The sequence below is a fragment of the Felis catus genome, chromosome D4 (genome assembly GCF_018350175.1).
Source record: "Felis catus isolate Fca126 chromosome D4, F.catus_Fca126_mat1.0, whole genome shotgun sequence".
In the NCBI taxonomy this organism is placed as follows: domain Eukaryota; kingdom Metazoa; phylum Chordata; class Mammalia; order Carnivora; family Felidae; genus Felis; species Felis catus.
In genome coordinates this window covers 94,983,816-95,003,012 of record NC_058380.1, presented here as the reverse complement: position 1 = coordinate 95,003,012, position 19,197 = coordinate 94,983,816, and the positions used below count along the sequence as shown (strand labels likewise).

Genomic DNA, 19,197 nt, shown 5'->3' with positions numbered 1-19,197 from the left:
TCATCTACACGTGCTGAGTGCGGGTCCCTGGCAACACCTGGCCTCCGCACGACCCATCCGGCCCTGTGGAGGGAGGCCTGTGTACCTGGGGCACCTCCCCTCCACCTACCCCTGGGGGCGAGCCTGGGCCGTGGCCACACTGATGCACTTCCCTGTCTGACCCCCAGGGACAGAGGGACCCTGAGGAATGGCAAGGACTGGCCCAGGACAAGTGAGGTGTGCAGGGTCCAAGGAGCAGGGCTGGTCTCCAGTCCTAGGCCAGCCTCTACCCCCCATGGGGTTCCCCCTGGGAATGAGAGCCCCTGAGATGCTCGGGGGTCCCTATCCACCCCGTCGCTGTGAGGCTGTGACCTCTGGGCATCTCCAGAATGGCGCGTGCACACACACACAAACACACACACACACACACACACACACACACACACAAACACACACACATATTCTGACTGTCCCACTGGAGATCAGAAGGGAGTCCACACCGGGAGGGCGTGGGTAATAGGGGGAAAGAAGAGAAAGGCTGGAGGCAGTGGGGCTATGGGGCAGGGACATCAGGATTCCTGGCAATAGCTTGGGACCCACCACATAGGGAGGGCAGATGTGCCGGTTGAGGGTCAGGGGGTCCCCAAGGTGTCCGGGGGGGATTGCCAGGAACTAGGGGAGGACGGGGTCTGGGGTCCTGTGTCCACCACGCTGGGCCCCTGGAGCTAGGAAGTGTGGATGGGGCTACGGCACAGAAGGACTCAGCTTCCTCCTCCTAAACTGGGCTGCGTCGACAGTGTCCCAAGGGTCCCACAGGCTCATAGACCACTCTGTGTCCTGGGATCTTCATCCCTGGCCCTCTGTTCTCCCCTCCTGGGAAAATGCTTCCTACTCCCTCAAGGTCCTTCTGAGCAGAGGGCAGCCTGGGGGCTTGGAGGACCGAGGACCTGGGTTTGCAGCACGTGGCCGAGCAGCAGCCCCTGGTGTGGTGACCGAGGTCAAGACCCTCCTTGATGAAGCCTCGGGCCCTCATTAGGAAGTAGTTACCCAGGCAGTGCCCTGGCTGGGCCAAGGAGGCCTCATGAGGGAGCTGAGCACCGGGCCTGGGGAGGGACACGGGCCACAAGGGAGGCTTCTGAGGGTTGTCCCCAGGACGCTGGAGCCCAGAGGCCCTGCTTCCGTGAGACACACAGAGACAGACAGAGTCCTAGGCAGAGGGGCGCCTGGGTGGCGCAGTCCGTTAAGCGTCTGACTTCGGCCATGTTACGATCTCGCAGTCCGTGAGTTCGAGCCCCGCGTCGGGCTCTGGGCTGATGGCTCAGAGCCTGGAGCCTGTTTCTGATTCTGTGTCTCCCTCTCTCTCTGCACCTTCCCCATTCATGCTCTGTCTCTCTCTGTCCCAAAAATAAAATAAAAAAACGTTGAAAAGAAAATTAAAAAAAAAAAAAAAGAGTCCGAGGCAGAGACAGAGAATGGACCCACGAGAGAGGAAACCAGAAATTCCATGAATCGGCCCAGAAATGACACCCGGTCGTCATATTCTAGCCCTTAGAACCCGGTCACACGGGCCGTCCACCCAGGAGGGGAGGGGGTGACAGAAGCACGTGGGACCAGGAATCGGGAAGGCGGGGAGCCACAGTGGGGACCGCCCATCACGTAGGCCCAGACCAGGCTCTGGGACCTGAGCCCAAATGTAATGGGGCCCCTGGAGTGCATGTCCGGAGGGCACAGGGTGTGAACGAGTTCACCTCCACCTTCCCCCGGGACTGGGACCCAGGCAGGAGGGGTGGCTGTACCTGGACCCGGAGCAGACCCAGGCCCGTGTGAGTGTGTTCCGTGCCAGGCCCACCCCTTCCTCGTCCTTCCACACTCACGTGTGCCCACGAGCCTCATGGGATAGCAGGCACGGGACGTGTCTACAGGTGGCTCCCTGATGGCGCCCCTACAAGTAGATGCCAGAAGGACCCCACTGTGCAGCCGGGTGACCGGGGGCCCCGCGAGGCACAGTGCAGGGTCCCAGCACTGGTCAGGAGCAAAACCCAGGTCTGAACCCAGCTCTGTGGCCCCAAAGCCATGGCCCCGGCCGCACCAGGCTTCTCGGGGACGTGTCTGGGCTGTGTTGGTGTCACTGTAGGGACAGGGCATGGCGTGGAGGGGAGCCCCTTTGCAGCCTGGGAGGGGCTCTTGTAGGAGCAGGAAGTCGGGTAAGGGGACCCCAGGAAGTGACCTCACCTCCCTGGTAACAGACCCCAACAGAACTCGGAACCCGGGTCACCAGGCACTCACGTTCTGGAGACAGCGCCCGACTGGGCTCATTCGTTGGGACACCTTTGCCTGACGAACATGTTCTCCTGTTGTGTGCCCGTGTCCCGCGGCTGCCGGCTCGGGGGAGCCCGTGGCCGCGACCCTTCCCGACCCGGGAGACAGTGGGTCAGGTCGTGCACAGGACGCCTCAGGTCTCTAGCTCGCAGGGACCCAAAGGTAACACAGGAGACCCAGGAACATCCAGTCCAGTCCGAAACCGCTCTGATCTGACCTGTGAAGCCCCACGTCCCCTCCCGTGTGTGTGTGTGTGTGTGTGTGTGTGTGTGTGTGTGTAAGGAGGGTTCGTGTGTGGAGGGCCCACCTGAGCAGGAGCAGACTGATGAAGGGGTCAGATGCCTGGTGGGTGGGTCATGCTCACACCCCAGGTCAAAGCTGGCTAGGAGGAACAGGGTGTGCTGGGGTGGCCTTCTTGTCCCCAACGTTCATCCCGAGCCCTGTAGGTGGATGTCACTGTGCTCCGGGTGCAGGTCTGTGCACACTCAGGTCTGGGTCCGATCTGAGAGCTGCAGGGGGAGAGGGCGGAAGGACACTGAGGTGGCCGGGCGGGGCTGTGATGTCTCCGGGCCGTCCGCGGGTCACTGTCTTTACAGAAATCAACCGATGAAATCGGGAAACGATTGGCGGAATCTGGATTCACCCGCCCTACAGAGTTGTACCTGTGTCCCGTCGCCCAGGAGGGCCACCCTGGACCCGTGGAGAGAGTGGCCGCACGCAGGTCACCGGAAGCAAGGCCTGGAGTTGGCCTGGGAAGTCCTCCTCCAGCGCCCCGGCCCCGCCGTAAGTTCTTCGTTCACCGGTCCTGGGACCAGTATTTGGAGTCCCCGGAGTCAGAGCCCGAGGGTGAGAAGGCTGGGGGTGGGCGATGGGGGTGCACGGGGCCCGGGTGGTGCTGGGCCACCCTGGGAGGAGCCCCCGGGGGCTGGTGTGGAGCCAGGAGCGGACTGAGAGCCCCGGGCTGCGGACTGCAGGGTGCAGAGGTCCTCGTGTGGGTTCCTGGCCGTGGCTTCTCGGGGAGGCTCAGAGGTGAGTTATGTGTCTGCAAAGGCCCCTGCAAAGGCCGGCCGTGGAGTCGCGGAGAAGCAGGTGGAACATCTGGCAGCCACCAGGACCCGGCCCTGCAGGGGGCGGGGCTTGGCTCCAGTGGAAGGTTGGTGACCCGCCCACCGTTCAGTTCTGCAGCCCCCGCTCCCCAAGCCTCATCATTGCTGCTCCGTGAAGCTGCTACTCTTTGCTTTTCGGGGCTGTGACTTGTCTGAACCACGTGAGGTCTGTTTCCTTTGTTGTGTGTGGCCCCTGGAGTCCCTGTGCGGCCAACTCAGGGGTCACTCAGCGCCCGGGGAGATAGGTCGCCCGCGTCTCTAAGTTATAGAGAGGAGGTTCCCACAACCTTGCCCTCGGGTTCGAATAACGTTGGAGCGGCTCAGAGAACTCAGACAAGCCTGTCACCTCCTAGATCGCCCGTGTGTCACACAGGACAGCACTCGGGACCAGCCGGGCGGAAGGGATGGGGAGCACAGGGCAAGGTGCAGCGGAGGCTCGGAGCCCCCCTGCTCTCTGCCCATCATCTGTGCTCCTGACCGATCGGGTCCTTCCTCCCAGCTCATCTCGTAACGCCAGCCAAAGACCCTGAGGGCAGCCAAACTAACCCTCAAGCAACAGGGACGGACGTCCCTGACGTCAGCAAGACACCGCGGGATTGACCCCAAGACAGCGATCGACCCGAACTTCACTGTCCACCTCAAGTACCCACTGACCGTTGTCCTAGATTGTCCTCATGTAAAATCCAAGGAAACAAATAAAACTTCACAAGGGGGTGGCACCTGTCATGATCTCGCAGCTTGTGAGTTCGAGCCCCTCACCAGCCTCTATACTAACAGCTCCAAGCCTGGATCCTGCTTCCGATTCTGTGTCTCCCTCTCTCTGCCCCTCCCCTGCTCACACTCTGTCTCTCCTGTCTCAGAAATAAATAAACATTAAAAAAATTAAAAAAAGAAAGAAAAAGAGAGAGAGAGAGAACCACCACCAGGACTGTCTGCAGCACCTTGAGATGTCAGCCCCCCATCTTCCCAGCACCGGCCTCACCGAAATGGATCCTTTCTTGAGTCACCACCCTTTCCTGTGTCTCTCTGCCCTTGGCTTTTGTCAGCGGTGAGTGGTCGAATCTGGTCTGTTGGGACCCTCGAAGCTAGTGCCCGTGCACACTCGGGCCCCGTGACAGTAACCGAGCATGTCACGCTCTCTGCTATCTCCACGTGTTCACCAGTCGGATGGGCGTTTGGGGAGGCTTCATGACACGGGCACGATTGATTGGATCACTGGTCACTGGGGACCGAACGCCGTCTCCGGCCCCTCTCCCTCCCCAGAGGTGGGGGGAGGGGATGGAAAGTTCCAGCCATGTAATCGCAGGGTTGGCTCCCCCAGCAGCCAGCCTCCCCCCTCAGGTAGAGTCCAAAAGCCACCCATGAACACAGCAAAAGGCAGTGTCACTGTTTTCATCACTCAGGAAATTGGGGAAATCTGTGCCAGAAACAGGGGCGAAGACCAAATATATATTTACCGTGAATCACAGTATCACGGTGTGTATTCAGTGGTGCACAACCGATGCCCAGATCTTTTGCATCTTGCAGAACCGGAACTCTATACCCGGTGGACACCAACTCCCGGTCACCCTCTCCTGCCCAGCTCCCCAAAACCACCCTGCTCCTTCTGCTTCTGTGAGGCCGACCACTCTACATGCCTCATCTCATAGAAATGGAACCATGCAACGTTTGTGTTTTCGTGACTTGCTTAGTTCACTTCGCATCCTGTCCTCAGGGTCACCCACATGGCAGGTGGCAGCAATTCCTTCCCGCTGAAAGCTGGGTGATGTACCAATGCACGTTCCTACCACATTTTGTTCATCCATCACTCACTGGTGGAGGTGGACACTGGGGTGCTCCTGCCTCTTGGCTGCTGGGAATTGTGCTGCTGCAAACTTGGGTGTGCAAATAACTCTTCACAATCCTGCTTTCAATTCTTTGCATGTGTATCCAGAAGTGGAATGGCTGCATCATATGCCGGTTCCATTTTTAATGCTGGAGGAAACACCACACTGCTTTCCAGAGCGGTGGCAGATTTTACTTTCCCACCGACAGGGCATGAGGGTTCTGATTTCTCCACATCCTCACCAATACTGGTTATTTTCTGGTTTTCTCTTTGCTGTTTATAATAGTAGCCCCATCCTAGCCTGATCGGGGTTGGGGGGGAAGTAGACTCAAACTGTTAAAATCAGGAATGAACATGGAGACATCACTACCAACCTTACAGAAATAAAGAGGATTATAAGACGATACCACAAAGAGTTTTCCACCAGCACATCAGACAGCCTAGATAACACGGGTAAATTTCTGGGCGCCTGGGTGGCTCATTCATTAAGACTGACTTCGGCTCAGGTCATGATCTCACAATTCGTGTGTTCAAGTCCCACATCAGGTGAGCTCGAGCCCCACTTCACGTAAAACACAAGTTCCAGTCAGCCCGACTTCTCTCTCTCTCTCTCTCTCTCTCGCTCTAAAAAAAAAAAAAAAAAAAAAAAAAAAGGATCAATTCCTAGAAATATAAACACTACCAAAAACAACTCAAGAATAAATAATAAATCTGAATAGACCTATAGTAAGAGATTGAATCAGGAATCAAAACCCTCCCAACAAAGAAAATCTCGGTGCCAGGATTCACTGCTGGTTAATTCTACCAACCATCTGACAAAGAATTAACACGACTTGTCCCCAAATTCCTCAAAAAGAGAGGAGGGGACACTTCCTAATGCATTCACCATTGTTATCTTCTCCCTGGGGGATATTGTTCTCATGATTTCCTTTAGGTATTTGTGCATATTTGATATCATTGGTTTTAAGTAAGTCTAGAGAGTCTAATGCATGAGCATCCTCAGGAACGGTTTCCGTCAATTGCTTTGTTTTCAACGGTCTACGGGGTCCATGTTCTTGTTTCTTTGCACATCTCAAAAGTGTTTTTTAGTTGGGGTGCCCGGGTGGCTCAGTTGGTTAAGCATCCGACTTCAGCTCAGGTCACGATCTCATGATTTGTGAGTTTTGGCCCCGCATCAGGCTCTCTGCCGTCAGCACAGAGCCCACGTAGGATCCTCTGTCCCCCTCTCTCTCTGCCCCCCCATTCATTCTTTCTCTACCTCAAAATAAATAAATAAACTTTTTGTAAAAAGTGTTTTGGGGGAGGCACCTGGGTGGCTCAGTCGATTAAGCGTCTGACTTCAGCTCAGGTCATGATCTCATGGTTTGTGGCTTCGGGCCCCATGTCGGGCTCTGTGCTGACAGCTGGAGCCTGGAGCCTGCTTTGGATTCTGTGTCTCCCTCTCTCTCTGCCCCTCCTTACTTGTGCTCTGTCTCTGTCTCTGTCTCTCTGTCTCTCAAATAAACATTAAAAAAATTTTAAATGTTTTTTGTTGAAAATTGACATTTTGAATAGTATAATGTACAACTCAAATATCAGTCTTCCCCTCCAGGGTTTCCTGGCACAGCTCGCAGTAGTTGCTACTGTAGTGACTTTTCTGAACTAATTGTGTAAAATCTGTATTCCTTGTCGTGTGTGCTCACCGAAGTGTCTGTTCTGTGAATGTGGTGCTCATTGGGCAGACATTTCCTTAAACACCTGGAACCACCGCCCCCCCCAAAAGAAGAAAACAACCTCCAGTAGTTACAGATGGGGAGGAGATGGTCTGCAAAGATCAGGATACACCTTCCACGCCACCCAGGCTGTTTACAACTCTGCCTTGACCTTTCCTTCCTAATTGCAGAGTCTGACAGTCACCAGAGGGGAGAGCCGGGGCCCTTCTCAGGTCTTTCTTGAACATGCACCCAGCCCATGCACGCAAGCGTCCTAGAGGCTCAGGAATAATGGGCCAGAGGTTCTAGGTCCTTATTCCCTAAAGCTCCTCACCACTCGGCCTTTCTTCCAGTTGTTCTGCCCAGTTCAGCCATTGCCTTAGGCAGCCGAGACTAACATATGCCTTGAAATGTTTTGAACATTTAGTGCCCTCTGGTAGCCACCTCACCACTGGGAGAGTTGGTGGCCAGCAAGAAGTCACAGATGACACCAAGGGTCTGGACCTAGTGTTTCTCTCCTGACATGGGGACACCTTCGGGAGGAGCAGATACCTGACACGGACGGGTGGGCAGGGGAGGCCCGAGGCCCCCAGGCATCTGGACTGAACGGTTCGGTTCAGATGGGGTGGGATCGGTGAGGCCCAAGGGACGGGGCCCTGGGGTCCTTCAGGCTGAGGAGGAAGATGAGGGGAGCACAGGGGACTGAGGAGGCTCAGGTTAGACAAGACAGAGCTGAGCAACTCCTCTGGGGGAAAAGTGGGTCAGGTCCAGGCTCACGGGGACCGACCTTGAGGCCACTGTGCTACGGGAAATAAGCCAGTCCCTAAAGCACCGATATTGGAGGACCCCGCTCATGACGGACCGAGAACAGCCAGATTCAGAGGGGTGGGAGGAGCAGTGGGTGCCGGGCCTGGGGAGGGGAATGGGTGTGGGAGGGTTAGGGTCTAGTGGGCAGACACAGAGTTTGGGGTGATGAAAAAGTCGTGAAGATGGATGGAGGGGACGGTTGCAGAACAGTGAATGTACCTATTGCCACTGAATTGTACACCTGAACATGGTTAACATTATCAAGGTTATAGGGGCGCCTGGGGGGCTCAGTCGGTTGAGCGTCCAACTTCGGCTCACGGTTCGTGGGTTCGAGCCCCGCGTCGGGCTCTGTGCTGACGGCTCGGAGCCTGGAGCCTGCTTCGGATGCTGTGTCTCCCTCTGTCTCTGCCCCTCCGCACTAGCTCATGGTCTCTCTCTCTCTCTCAAAAATAAATAAACCTTAAAAAAATAAAACAATAAATAGAAAAGCATCCAACATAAAATTGGAGGTGTTTATAGCAGCAAGTGACATGGAAATTGTAACAGTTGGCCAACGTCACGGAGAAATAGCAGTGGCAACACGGACCGCCCTGTGCTTGATGTGAGAAGGGAGACGCAAGGCGGAGAGACTGCAGCACTCACCCTGGCCGGGGCCTCGAGGAAGCGCACAAGGCAGGTTTGCGGGACAAGCCGCAATACCCGTCATCCGCCAGAAACATTTTAGTGGCAGTGACAGGGCAAGCGCGACACCCACAACACCGCAGGGACTGAGGGAGGCCAGGGGGTGGGGGGGCAGTCCTGCCCCAGCGGGCGGCGGGCTGTGCCCAGGCTGCCGGGAAGCCAGGCGCCAGCCAAGGGGGTCCTGATCCGGCCTCACCTTCATGTCCTGCCCGCGGCTGCAAGCGACCTTTCAACGCTGACCAGGAACCTGAAGAGCAAGGGGTCTTGCTGGAGCCGTGCCCCCCGGCAGGCCCCCGGTCAGGCCTAACTGTGCCCGTGCCCGATGCGGGCGGCGCCGGGCCTCGGCCATGTCCCGCGACCAGACAGAGAAAGGGAGCAGCGACAGGCCATGTGCTCTGACGGCTGGGGTCAGGGTGGCACCCCTGACGGACACTAGGCCAGCCCGTCATCAGTCCCGGATGACCCGGTGACTCTTGGGCATGGTCACATACCTCAGCTTCTTCATGACGGCGGGCCAGCCCAGCCGTTGTTCGTCCCACAGGTACTCGGGGGACAGCACCTTGGTGGGCTTGTGGTCCAGCAGGTACCTGTTCAGGTGGCTCTCGTCGTGCCACACGGCCTCGATGCCGTGCGCCCGGTCGACCACCATGGCCTGGTGACAGGCCGATGTGAGCCGCAGAACCTTGCCACCGACCCCCCGAAAAAGCCTCCCGCGTAGTAAAACTCGCCCTCGTCCCTGGGGACGTGCGCCTGGGACTGCGGCCGGCGCTCGTAGGTGAAGTCCTCGCGGGCCACCCCGTAGAAGCCGGGGTGCAGGGTGCCGAAGAGCGGGGACAGGATCTCCACGCCCACGTGGTCGCGGAACCTCATGTCCACGTCCACGCACACCAGATAGGCCACCTCGTGGAGGAAGCGCCTCCGGGAATAGTTGCTGATCATCTCCATGCGGAGCATGCACACGTCCTGCCAGCGCAAGTAGCTCCGGACCTCCAGGACCACCACCTGCCTCCCTTCCCCGAGGGGCACGCGGGGCACATCCCCCGGCCGGTCGGTGAACACGTAGTAGGTGACCTTGTGTCCCACCATGAAGTGCTTCTCTGCCGTCTGCAGGAACAGCTCCAGGAAGGCCACGTATCTACAGGGACAGGGGACAGGGCAGGAGGAGGGTCGCTGCCAGAGGCTGGCGGCAGGAGCCCAAAGCCGGGGGCCGCGGACCTGTGCGCATTATTGAGGAGGCAGACCCTGGGCTGCTTAAGGAACAGCCGCTGTCCTGGCCTGTCCTACGCGAGTCTGCCCGCGGCGCCTCCCTACCCTCTGCCCTGGGGGATGGGGGACCATCAGCGCCCCATCTTACAAAGGGGAGCGAGCCTGAGGCGGAGGAGGCTGGTAACCCCTGCAGCCATGAGTCAGCATGCTGGAGCCAGCAGCGCACCCCCGTGCCGAGCTCCCCTGGCAGACCCCCTCCACCCGCAGGACCCGCCCCTGGCAAATCCCCTGAAGGTTCCCACCTGCTGTGAGGGAGTCGAGACCCTTCGGGCACAGCTCTGGTCAACGTGCCCTCGCAGACTTCGGAGAAACTGCAGGGCCGCCCACCTGCACCTCTTGGCTCAGTGGTCGGTCCCTGGCCCCCCAGGACTGTGTTTGCCCCTGCAGGGCCCTCCCTTGAAGGCTACTGGGCCCTCAGTCAACGGTGGGTATTCCGAGAAGGTGTCACCCCCCCATCTCCCCCAGATCAGGACTCAGGCCCAGCATGTGGCAAGGGGAGGCTAAAGAGGGCTCCTGAAGGAAGAGGGGGCTTGCTCGGGCCCCAGCACTGAACCGAGCATGTAAGTTTCCGGGTCCAGGTCTGTATCTCCCCAACCCCAAGAGGTTGGAAGTCTTCTCCAACCGCCTCCCATGGCTGGTCCCTCTTTGAGGGGGCTCACTGCTCCCCACCCTGCACACAGCAGCTCCCCCATCATCGGGCAAGTGCGGTGAGCCCCTCGGTGACAGTTTTTTGAGCAGGCCCTAAGGCTACTTCCCGGTGCTTGGCCCAGAAACCCCTCCCACAGGGAAGGTGGGCACTCCGTTTCAATAGGGGACATGCACACACACACACACACACACACACAAACACACACACACACACACACACACTCACACACACACACCCCTGCCCAGCCACCAGTCAGGTCACCAGGGGCAGTCCAGACCCAGCCGATGTGATCGTGGGTTCACAGCTCGACTCGGGGAGTCTGGTTTCCTCTGAGGACATGCCCACCACATGCCCACCCCCTGGGGACTGCACTCGGAGCCCAGAGGGGACACACGCGGACAGCCAGCGCATGCGCAGCAGGCAGTGCTGCGTCAGAGCTACTGGCACTGGCCGAGGACCCTGGGCAGTGAAGCTTCTGGTTGGTGATTTCAGCCACTTGTCTCCAGCGACTGGAGTAGGATTCTGAGGCGACCCTGTGCCCTTCTTACTCCCTGCACTTGGGGCCAAGACCCGGGAAAGAGGTTGCAAAGGCCTCAGGGCCATTCTCTGAGGTCTCGGGTGAACTCTGCAGAGGGAGGAAGCCCCACCTGTCCACACGCGGGCCCAGCACCTACGAGCTTTCACTTCCTCATGGCGATCCCGAGAGAGGATCCTGTCGTCAACCCCACTTTCCAGAGGCTCAGAGAGACCACGCCACTTACCTGCGGCTGCCCAGCTCATTCAGCGGAAGTCACCTGTCCCTGGGGTCCCAGAGCCTCACTGGTCAGCTCCCTCACAGGAGCCTGGGGTCTGGCACCGAGTGCTGTGCCTGACCTGGCTGTCCCCCCTCCATGACCGTCACCCATAAGGGAGCACACAGGAGCCCAGCTCCACAGGCACTGGCTTCCTACCCGTCCAAGGAAGCACACAGCCTCCTCCCTTCTGCTACTGTGGCCGGAGGAGGGCTCCCCTGCCACCTGGATGTTGGGGTGCTCTGCTCCTTCCTTGACTCAGCAGAGGAGCAACCTGGGGTCATTGGTGGGTCTGGAGCTGCCTTCCTGGGTGACGTGCAGCCTTCGGAAAGAGAGCCAGGTGGTGTCCACTCACTAAGCCCGAGAAGACTGCTGAACACGTGGACCTTCACATTAACCCCTAGGAGGACAGGCTGGGTCCCCACCTGCCGTGTGCTGAACACACAGCCAGACCTGATGTCCTCGGTCTCTCCTGCATCCCGGTCCCCACCCTCTATCATCCCATCTACTTACTTTTTTTTTTAAATGTTTATTTATTTTTGAGACACAGAGAGAGACAGAGCATGAGCAGAGGAGGGGCAGAGAGAGAGACAGAGACACCGAATCCCGAGCAGGCTCAGCCTCTGAACTGTCGGCACAGAGCCCGATGTGGTCGGGCTTGAACTCACGGACCGCGAGATTCTGCCCTGAGCTGAGGCCGATGCTGAAAAGACTGGGCCACCCAGGCGCCCCGTCACCTACTTACTTTTTGATCGCAAACACCGTTAGTCCGGTGGTGGTGTTCCGGAGCCGGAACTGCTCATTCAGGATGTCAATGTTGAAAGTCCCTTCCCAGATGATGGGGGCCAGCCAAGGGGTGAGGACAAGGACATCTTTCCTACTGCAGCACAAGTGAGCCACCCTGTGTCAGTAGCATGACAGTGAACACACGGAGGGCCCTGGTGCATCACCACCCCCACCCGGGACCCCACCCCACCCACCCAGCCTGTACCCCATCAGGGACCCACAGGGCTGACCCTCCTTCCAGAAGGCCTTCACATGTGCAAGAAACAAATGACATGGAAATCAAAACTCAGACTCGTGCAAATCACTCACAGCCCTTAGCGAACACTGGACCCTGCTGGACCTCAGCGTGGGAGCTGGGATTTGCCGGCGAGGGGGCAGGGGCCGTCCTCCAGGAAGGAGGAGGCGCCCCTTGGGCATTCTTTGGTGGAGAGAGAAAGGACGGAGAATAATTGGTGGGCTCCAAATTCAGACTCAGAAGCTGCCGAAGCAAGTTCCCGCCGAGTTTTCAGTGAAACCGCCTTTTAGTGTGTATGGTGAGTTTGGGGAGGTGTTCAGCAAGTTAGTGACGAAGGTGTTAGCACCTTGAGCTGGGGGTAAACCATCCTGAGGTAAAACAACATGATGGGAGTGAGTCTGCAGGAAGATGGAGACCAGACATGTCCCAGTCCATGGGAGCAGGCGTCAGAGATGCGGGTCGTCCTGAGGAGGGACTCGGGCAAGTGAAACCCAAGGGAGGCAGCGGTGGTCACCTTCAGACGGACAGGTTTCTGGTCTGGGGACTGGCAGCCCAGGTGACAACGTGAGGAAGCAGAGGCCCCAGCGGATCCCCAGCGAGAAGTGTGACCGGCACCCCTCTCTGAGACAACAGAGCGCAGCCCCCATCCACGGCCGCAGGCGCGGACCCTCCCCCAGCAGGGCTCATACCAGGACCAGCAGAGAAACTCTGGTGCAGCGTGTGGGGTGAGGCGGGCGTGGGGTGTGTGCTCTTCCCGAACCAGCTTTCCCCGGGGCTGGGTGCTGGCCACTCAAGTCTCTTCCTCTGCATCCTGTGTCCCCACATCAGAATTTCCAAATCGCCCAGGCCCTGGAACGTGGGCCGTTTCTGAGTTTTCACTCCCAGCTTCCTCAAGGGATCAACCATGTGCATAAATCTCTCCTTTTTCAGGACACAAGCCGTCAAGTGGAGTTTCTGGGTCAAATTTTATATCATTTGTCAGGTACAAGCCTCGGCTTTCAGCCTCCACGGTCTCCTGGGCCACTGAGAGCCTTGCTTGGGAAAACGGGGGTGCAGAGCCCCGGGACTATGATCTCCAGGAGGGATCGGGCAGGCGAGCTCTGAGTGGAGTGACCAGGGTACCTGGGGTGACCGGCCTAGCAGGGACCGTCCTGACCCCGGCCCCATACCGGCCCCCACGACGGTGGCGGTTGAGGAAGGCGCAGACACTCGTATGGGTAGTTCCCGCTCTGGCTCGAACGGGGGCTCTACTCCCGGAACTGGCCCCAGGGCTGAAGCTGGAGCTGGCCCCAGCTCTGCAGCTGGGGCAAGAGACGGTGCTGGACCTGGCTCCAGCTCTAGGGAAGGTGCTAGAACCGCAGGCACCTCCAGAGAGGACCCAGACCTGCTTCTGCAGCCGGATATAGCTCTGGAGCTGAAGCTAGAGCTTCTGCTGTAGACTCTGGCTCTGGCTCCCGAGTGGGTGCTGAAGCGGCTTCAGCTTTGGCCCTGGAACTGCAGCTGGCCTTGCAGCCAGTGCGAGCGACACAGCTGGTGCCAGAGTCCCCGGGGGGATCCAATTCTGGAACCGCTGCGGGAGCTGTCCATGGTGCTGGAGCTGCTCTGGTTCGGAGCTGGCTCTCCTCGCGGCTGCTATGCTGGACCCGGTGCCGGGGGCCCTGCTTGCATCGCCGGTCCTGGATGTGGCCCTCCGGCTGGTGGCGAAACCGGCGGGGTCGCTGGTCGGAGCCCCGGCGTTGGCTCCACCTGCGGAACCGGTGTCCGGGCGGATGCCGACTCCAGAGCCGGCGCTGGAGCGGACATGGGCTCCGGCACAGGAGGGGGTGATGGAGCCAGTGCCAGAGCAGGACGTGGCTGGGATGTCGGTGCCGGAGCTGGTTCTTTGTCCGGAGGTGGCATCGGCTCTGCGTCTACCACTGGTGCCCCAGGCAGCTTTCGCTCTGGAGTTGGCGCAGCAGCCGGCACTTGTGGGGCTTCTGCTCCGGACCCGGTATGAGAACTGTTGCTGTCGCAGGCTCTGGCTCTGAACTCGGTCCTGACTCTAGTTCTGGAGCCGATGCTGGAGCCGATGCTGGAGCCGATGCTGGAGCTGGCTCTTCCTTGCAACCTGGCACTGGCGCTACATGGGGCTCGAGCAGCTTCTCACTCTAAAGTGGGCACCGGAGCGACCACCGGGTCTGACACAGCAGTTGGCAAGAGAGCGGCCACCGTCTCTGGAGGCAGCGCTACAGCCGGCATCGAGCCAGGGCTGGCTGGTGGGAGAACTCCGACCCTGACCTTGGACCTGGCACCGGAGCCAAAGCTGGAGTGGCCTCGATCTCGGCAGTTGAATCAGTGCCGGACCTGGAGTTGACTCGAGCTGGGAAGTGGCTTGACCCCGGGCACTGGAGCCGGTTCTGGCTCTGGTTCTGAGCTGGTGACAGAACCAGCTGTGCCAGTGGCTCAGACGCAGAGGCCGGGGCTCAGACTGACTCTGGATCTGGAGCTTCAACGGGAGCTGGCTGGCTCTGCAGGTCTCTCAAGCTCTTGAGCCGGTGCCGGAGCTGACTCTAGAGCGGGATCTGGCGCTGAGGCCACTTCCGGTGCTGACGCTGGCTCTGGAGACGGTTCCAGCCCTAGAGATGCCTGTAGCTCTAGTCGTGCTGCCGGAAGCGATGAGGACCAGGTCTACTTCACTCCTGCCTTGTCCGTTGCTCTGGAATGTACGTCGGTCCGACCCAGACTCCAGAGCTGGCTGGTGCCGGACCTGGCAAGTCGGTTGACGACAGAGCTGCCTCTGTCTCTGCAGCCGGTGATACCGCGGGTGCCTGTGCTGGTTCCAGCCCTTCCGCTGGTCCTGGAGCCGGTGCTGGAGCTGGCTGTGGTTCCGGGGCTCTCACGTGAGCTGATGTTAGAACAACAGCTCTGGACTTGACACTGGATCAGGTGGGAGAGCCGGCCTGCGCTCCGTAGCTGCCGCTCTGTCTGCTGCTGGGCTTGTGCCGGAGAGGGCTCTAACTCCGGATTCGGTACCAAAGAGCTGGCCCTGAAGGCGGTGCGAGCTTTGGAGCCGGGGGCTAGCCGGCACCGTGGTCGGCACTGGTGCCGCAAGAGGACGAAAATTGGCCACGTGAGCTCCTTCCCACGTGCCTTTGCAAAACCAGAAAACGTTCCAGCGCCGCGCAGAGAAGCCCCAGCCCGAGGATCCACCCCAGGGCGTCTTCCTCACCTGTAGACCGTATGCGTGAACATCAAATACCTTTCTTTTCTTCCCTTCCTTGTCTTCTTATCGTGTAACATAAGATGCATTAATAACGGCTCACTTCACATCATAGGATGTAAGTCACGGGATATCAAAGACAAGCATGGACGTCCCCTGAGAGCTCAGCATCCTCCTCGGGGAGAGGATTCATATGGTTTGAACTGTACGTGGGACAGCTGTGCTACGTTAGGAGGGAGGATGACTTTCTCACTGTCTTTATTTGGAGCTTAACCTGGAACCTCAACTACCACAGCAATAAACTGCCTTCCCGTTCCCACTTTAAGAGTCTCTGTCACTTGCGGGCCTTAGAGACCGAGCGCCACGTAGCGTAGCGTGCAAAGTGCCTCCCCGGTCCAGGCCTCGCGCTGCGTACTGGGCTCTGCGGGCACCCCCTGGGAATGCCGAGAAGTGCGTGGCTGATGCTTTCCTGGCTGAGGACACAGGTGACCCCCCAAGCCCTCTTACCTGGAAGAGGCCACATTGTGGGCTCAACCTGCCGCTCGTGACACCGGCCAGAAACACCGTCAGCACCCAGACTCCCGGAAGAGAAAAGCGGGCCTCCCGACGCGAGGCCTCAGAAAACAAGCCAGAAATGGTCTTTTCAGAACGTGGACTTCCACAAAGGAAGTCAGTACAGAAGATGCTGTATTCCCTCTGACATGCGTCTCGGGTGAGCAGGGATTTTTGCCTCCTGGTCATTGCCCGTTAGGACACATGCTTGACATGCTCTGTTTCCTGTACAGTCGTCTCCTTTAATGCTAAATATTCTCACTCTACAGTAGGGACAGAGAAGAGGAAATCATGGCGTACGCATGCCAGAGGCAGCCACCACCTGGAAGATTATCATTCCTATTTTGATTTCTAGTTGTCCCTTGTGGGGCGTGACATCTGAACGGGCCCACCCCCAGGCACACAGCGGCCCGAACGAGGCTAACCAGGACCAAAGCGCTCCCATCCGGATCCTGATGAGCTTCCAGAGAAGTTCTGTGTGTTTGTGTGAGGGAGAAAGACAGAAGAAGAGGGAAAGCGACACGACTTTGTGGTTTTCAAGCTGCTGTCAAATCCGATCGCCACTGAGTACAGAAAACGCGTGACAGAATCCAACACCATTTCGTGATACGAACGCTCAAAGCAGAAACAGAAGGGAACTTCCTGAGCGCTCCTACAGGCCACCTGCGAACAAGCCACAGCTCCTGTCACCCAGAACAGAGAAAAGACTGGAAGCCTTGGCCCTGAGGTCAGGAGCAAGACGGACGAGGCCCAAGCCCCGGCTGCAGCCCACCCTGTCCTGGAGGTCTCGGCCGTGTCGACGAGGCAAGAAAGGGGGATAACAGACATCTAGGTCGGAGGGAATGAAGGAAAGCCGTCTCTACTTGCAAACAACGTGACTGGGTATACAGGAAATCGTACAGAATACACAGAAAAGCTTCCGGAAGTAATAAAATAGTTCAGCAAGGCTGCAGGATACAAGCACAGTACCAAGAAAGAAATTGTACGAGACAGTAAACTGGTGCAGCCGATGCGGAACGCAGCATGGAAGCTCCTCAAGACATCGAAAATAGAAACACCATGTGATCCTGCAATTCCACTTTCGGGTATTTATATGAAGAAAACGAATCACTCACACCAAAAGATATCTTACCCCCGCCCCCCAGCATTACTTACAGAGTCAAGACGTGGAAGGCACCCAAGCGACGGATAAAGAGGAGGTGGGAGTGTGCGCACACAGAAACGTACGTATCATAGAATACCAGTAAGTCATAAACAAGGAGGAAACCCATTTGTGACAACACAGACGAGGATATTATGCTAAGTGAAATAAGTCCGACAGAGAAAAACAAATATCATATCTCCTTTGTAAGTGGGATCTCAAAAACAGAGCTCAAAGAACTCACAGATAGAGCGATCACACCGCCGGTTGCCAGAGGCAGGGGCTAAGGGATGAGTGAACCGGGGAAGGTGGTCAAAAGGTACAATCTGTCGGTGATAAAAGAAATAAGTCTAGGGACGTGATGTGCAGCGTGGTCACTATAGTTAATACCGCATTGCACGTGTGGAAACTGCCAAGGGGTAAATCTGAAAAGTCTCTGTAACAAGAAAAAATGTGCAACCACGTGTGCAGATGGACGTTAACAGGACCTGCTGTGTGATCACTCGGCCATACACACAGCTACCCAATCATCGAGGTATATACAGAACTGACTGCATGCCACGCGTCAGTGAAACAAAATCAGGGGCGCCCGGGGCGCCCAGTCGGTCAAGCGGCCGACTTGAGCTCAGCTCATGATCTCACAGTTCGTGGGTTCAAGCCCCGCATCGGGCTCTGCGCTGATGGCTCAGAGCTGGAGCTGCTTCGGATTCCCTGTCTCCCTCTCTCTCTGCCCCTCCCCCACTTGCACTCTTTCTCTCTCTCTCTGAAAAAGAAACACTACAAGTAGGTGAACTGAAAGACAGCATCACGAAAGCTAGAAGGCACCCTACTGAATGGGACAATGAATCAGCTAAGGACATATATCCTAAGAGACTTGCATGTGGAATGCATATTAAATCTTACAACTCAATAGGAAGAAACTATGCATCCAATTTAAAAATGGAAAATGCAGGGGCGCCTGGGTGGCTCAGTCGGTTGAGCGTCCAACTTCGGCTCAGGTCATGATCTCACAGCTCGTGAGTTCGAGCCCCACGTCGGGCTCTGTGCTGACCGCTCAGAGCCTGGAGCCTGCTTCTGCTTCTGTGTCTCCCTCTCTCTCTGCCCCTAACCCACTCACATTCTGTCTCTGTCTCTCTCAATAATAAATAAAAGTTAAAAAAAATTTTTTTCTAAATGGGAAATGCAGCTGAGGAGACATTTCTCGACAAACGATAAGCAAGTGACCAACAATGTTCCACATCGTTCTTTAGGATGGAAATCCAATCAAGGCCACAATGAGATACAAGTTCACATCCACCAGGACGGCTGTCATTAAAAAGATAGATATTAAGAAGTGTTGGCAAGGATGCGTAGACGTTGGGGTCCTCCTCCTTTGCTGGCAGAAATATAAAGTGATGTAGCCCTTTGGGAGACAGTCTGGCCATTTTTCAAAACGTAAACACGGAGTATCCGTATGATCCAGGGATGAAAACCTGTGAAAAGCCTGACCGTGAACATTCACAGCATTGCCACTCACAGTTGCCCAAAGGTAGAAACACCCCCAGTGTCCATCGACTGCTGAGTGGATACAGAACACGGTCTATCTACACAATAAAAATGATTTGAAGAACATTATTAGGCTTGAGCCCGACTGAACTCCCGGTCCATGCCGCACTCATGGTGAACCTTGACAACATCAGCTGCATTAAAGGAGCCTTCGGAAACCAGCACATCTGCATTATTCTGTGTATAGAAAAGGCCCCACACAGCCTCCCTAGCTACAGCTGGGCACCTGCTACCAGGTCATTACAGGAAAAATGACCTCAGGTGTGCCCCTGCCTCCAGGCGCCCCGAGGGGGTCGAGGGCAGTGGTGGTGGACGGTGCCCCCCTTGGTGCCGAGGATCCGCCCTCTCACCTGCTGGATGACGGGGGTCCCCGATCCTCCATGGAGGGACGGAGGTCTCCAGCCGGTCCCTTCATACACAAACAAGGACAGTGCAAGACAAAGGCCCGGGGACAGGCAAAGGATCCCAGGTCTCCCGGGGCAGCTGGGCAGTCGAAGGGCACCCAGACCTGCCCCGGCACCGGAAAGTCCTAAGTGGACTCTGGGCACCGGCTGAGCCCCGTGCAAGGGCTGCAAACTGTGGGTGGGCACGGGTCGCCCTGCAACAGAGGACAGAGGCCAGCCAC

The 19,197-nt window shown here is 57.5% G+C and overlaps 1 long non-coding RNA gene and 1 pseudogene across 1 annotated transcript; one reads left to right on the top strand and one right to left on the bottom strand.

The window, feature by feature from the left end:
• The first annotated feature begins 2,430 nt into the window (after window positions 1-2,430).
• LOC123381586 lies at window positions 2,431-4,128 on the top strand. Its single transcript, XR_006588790.1, has 3 exons — window positions 2,431-2,460; window positions 2,895-3,144; window positions 3,904-4,128. It is a non-coding gene; the product is annotated as an uncharacterized LOC123381586 (long non-coding RNA).
• Window positions 4,129-8,745: 4,617 nt separating this feature from the next.
• LOC123381520 lies at window positions 8,746-13,041 on the bottom strand (annotated as a pseudogene).
• Between the last annotated feature and the right edge of the window lie 6,156 nt (window positions 13,042-19,197).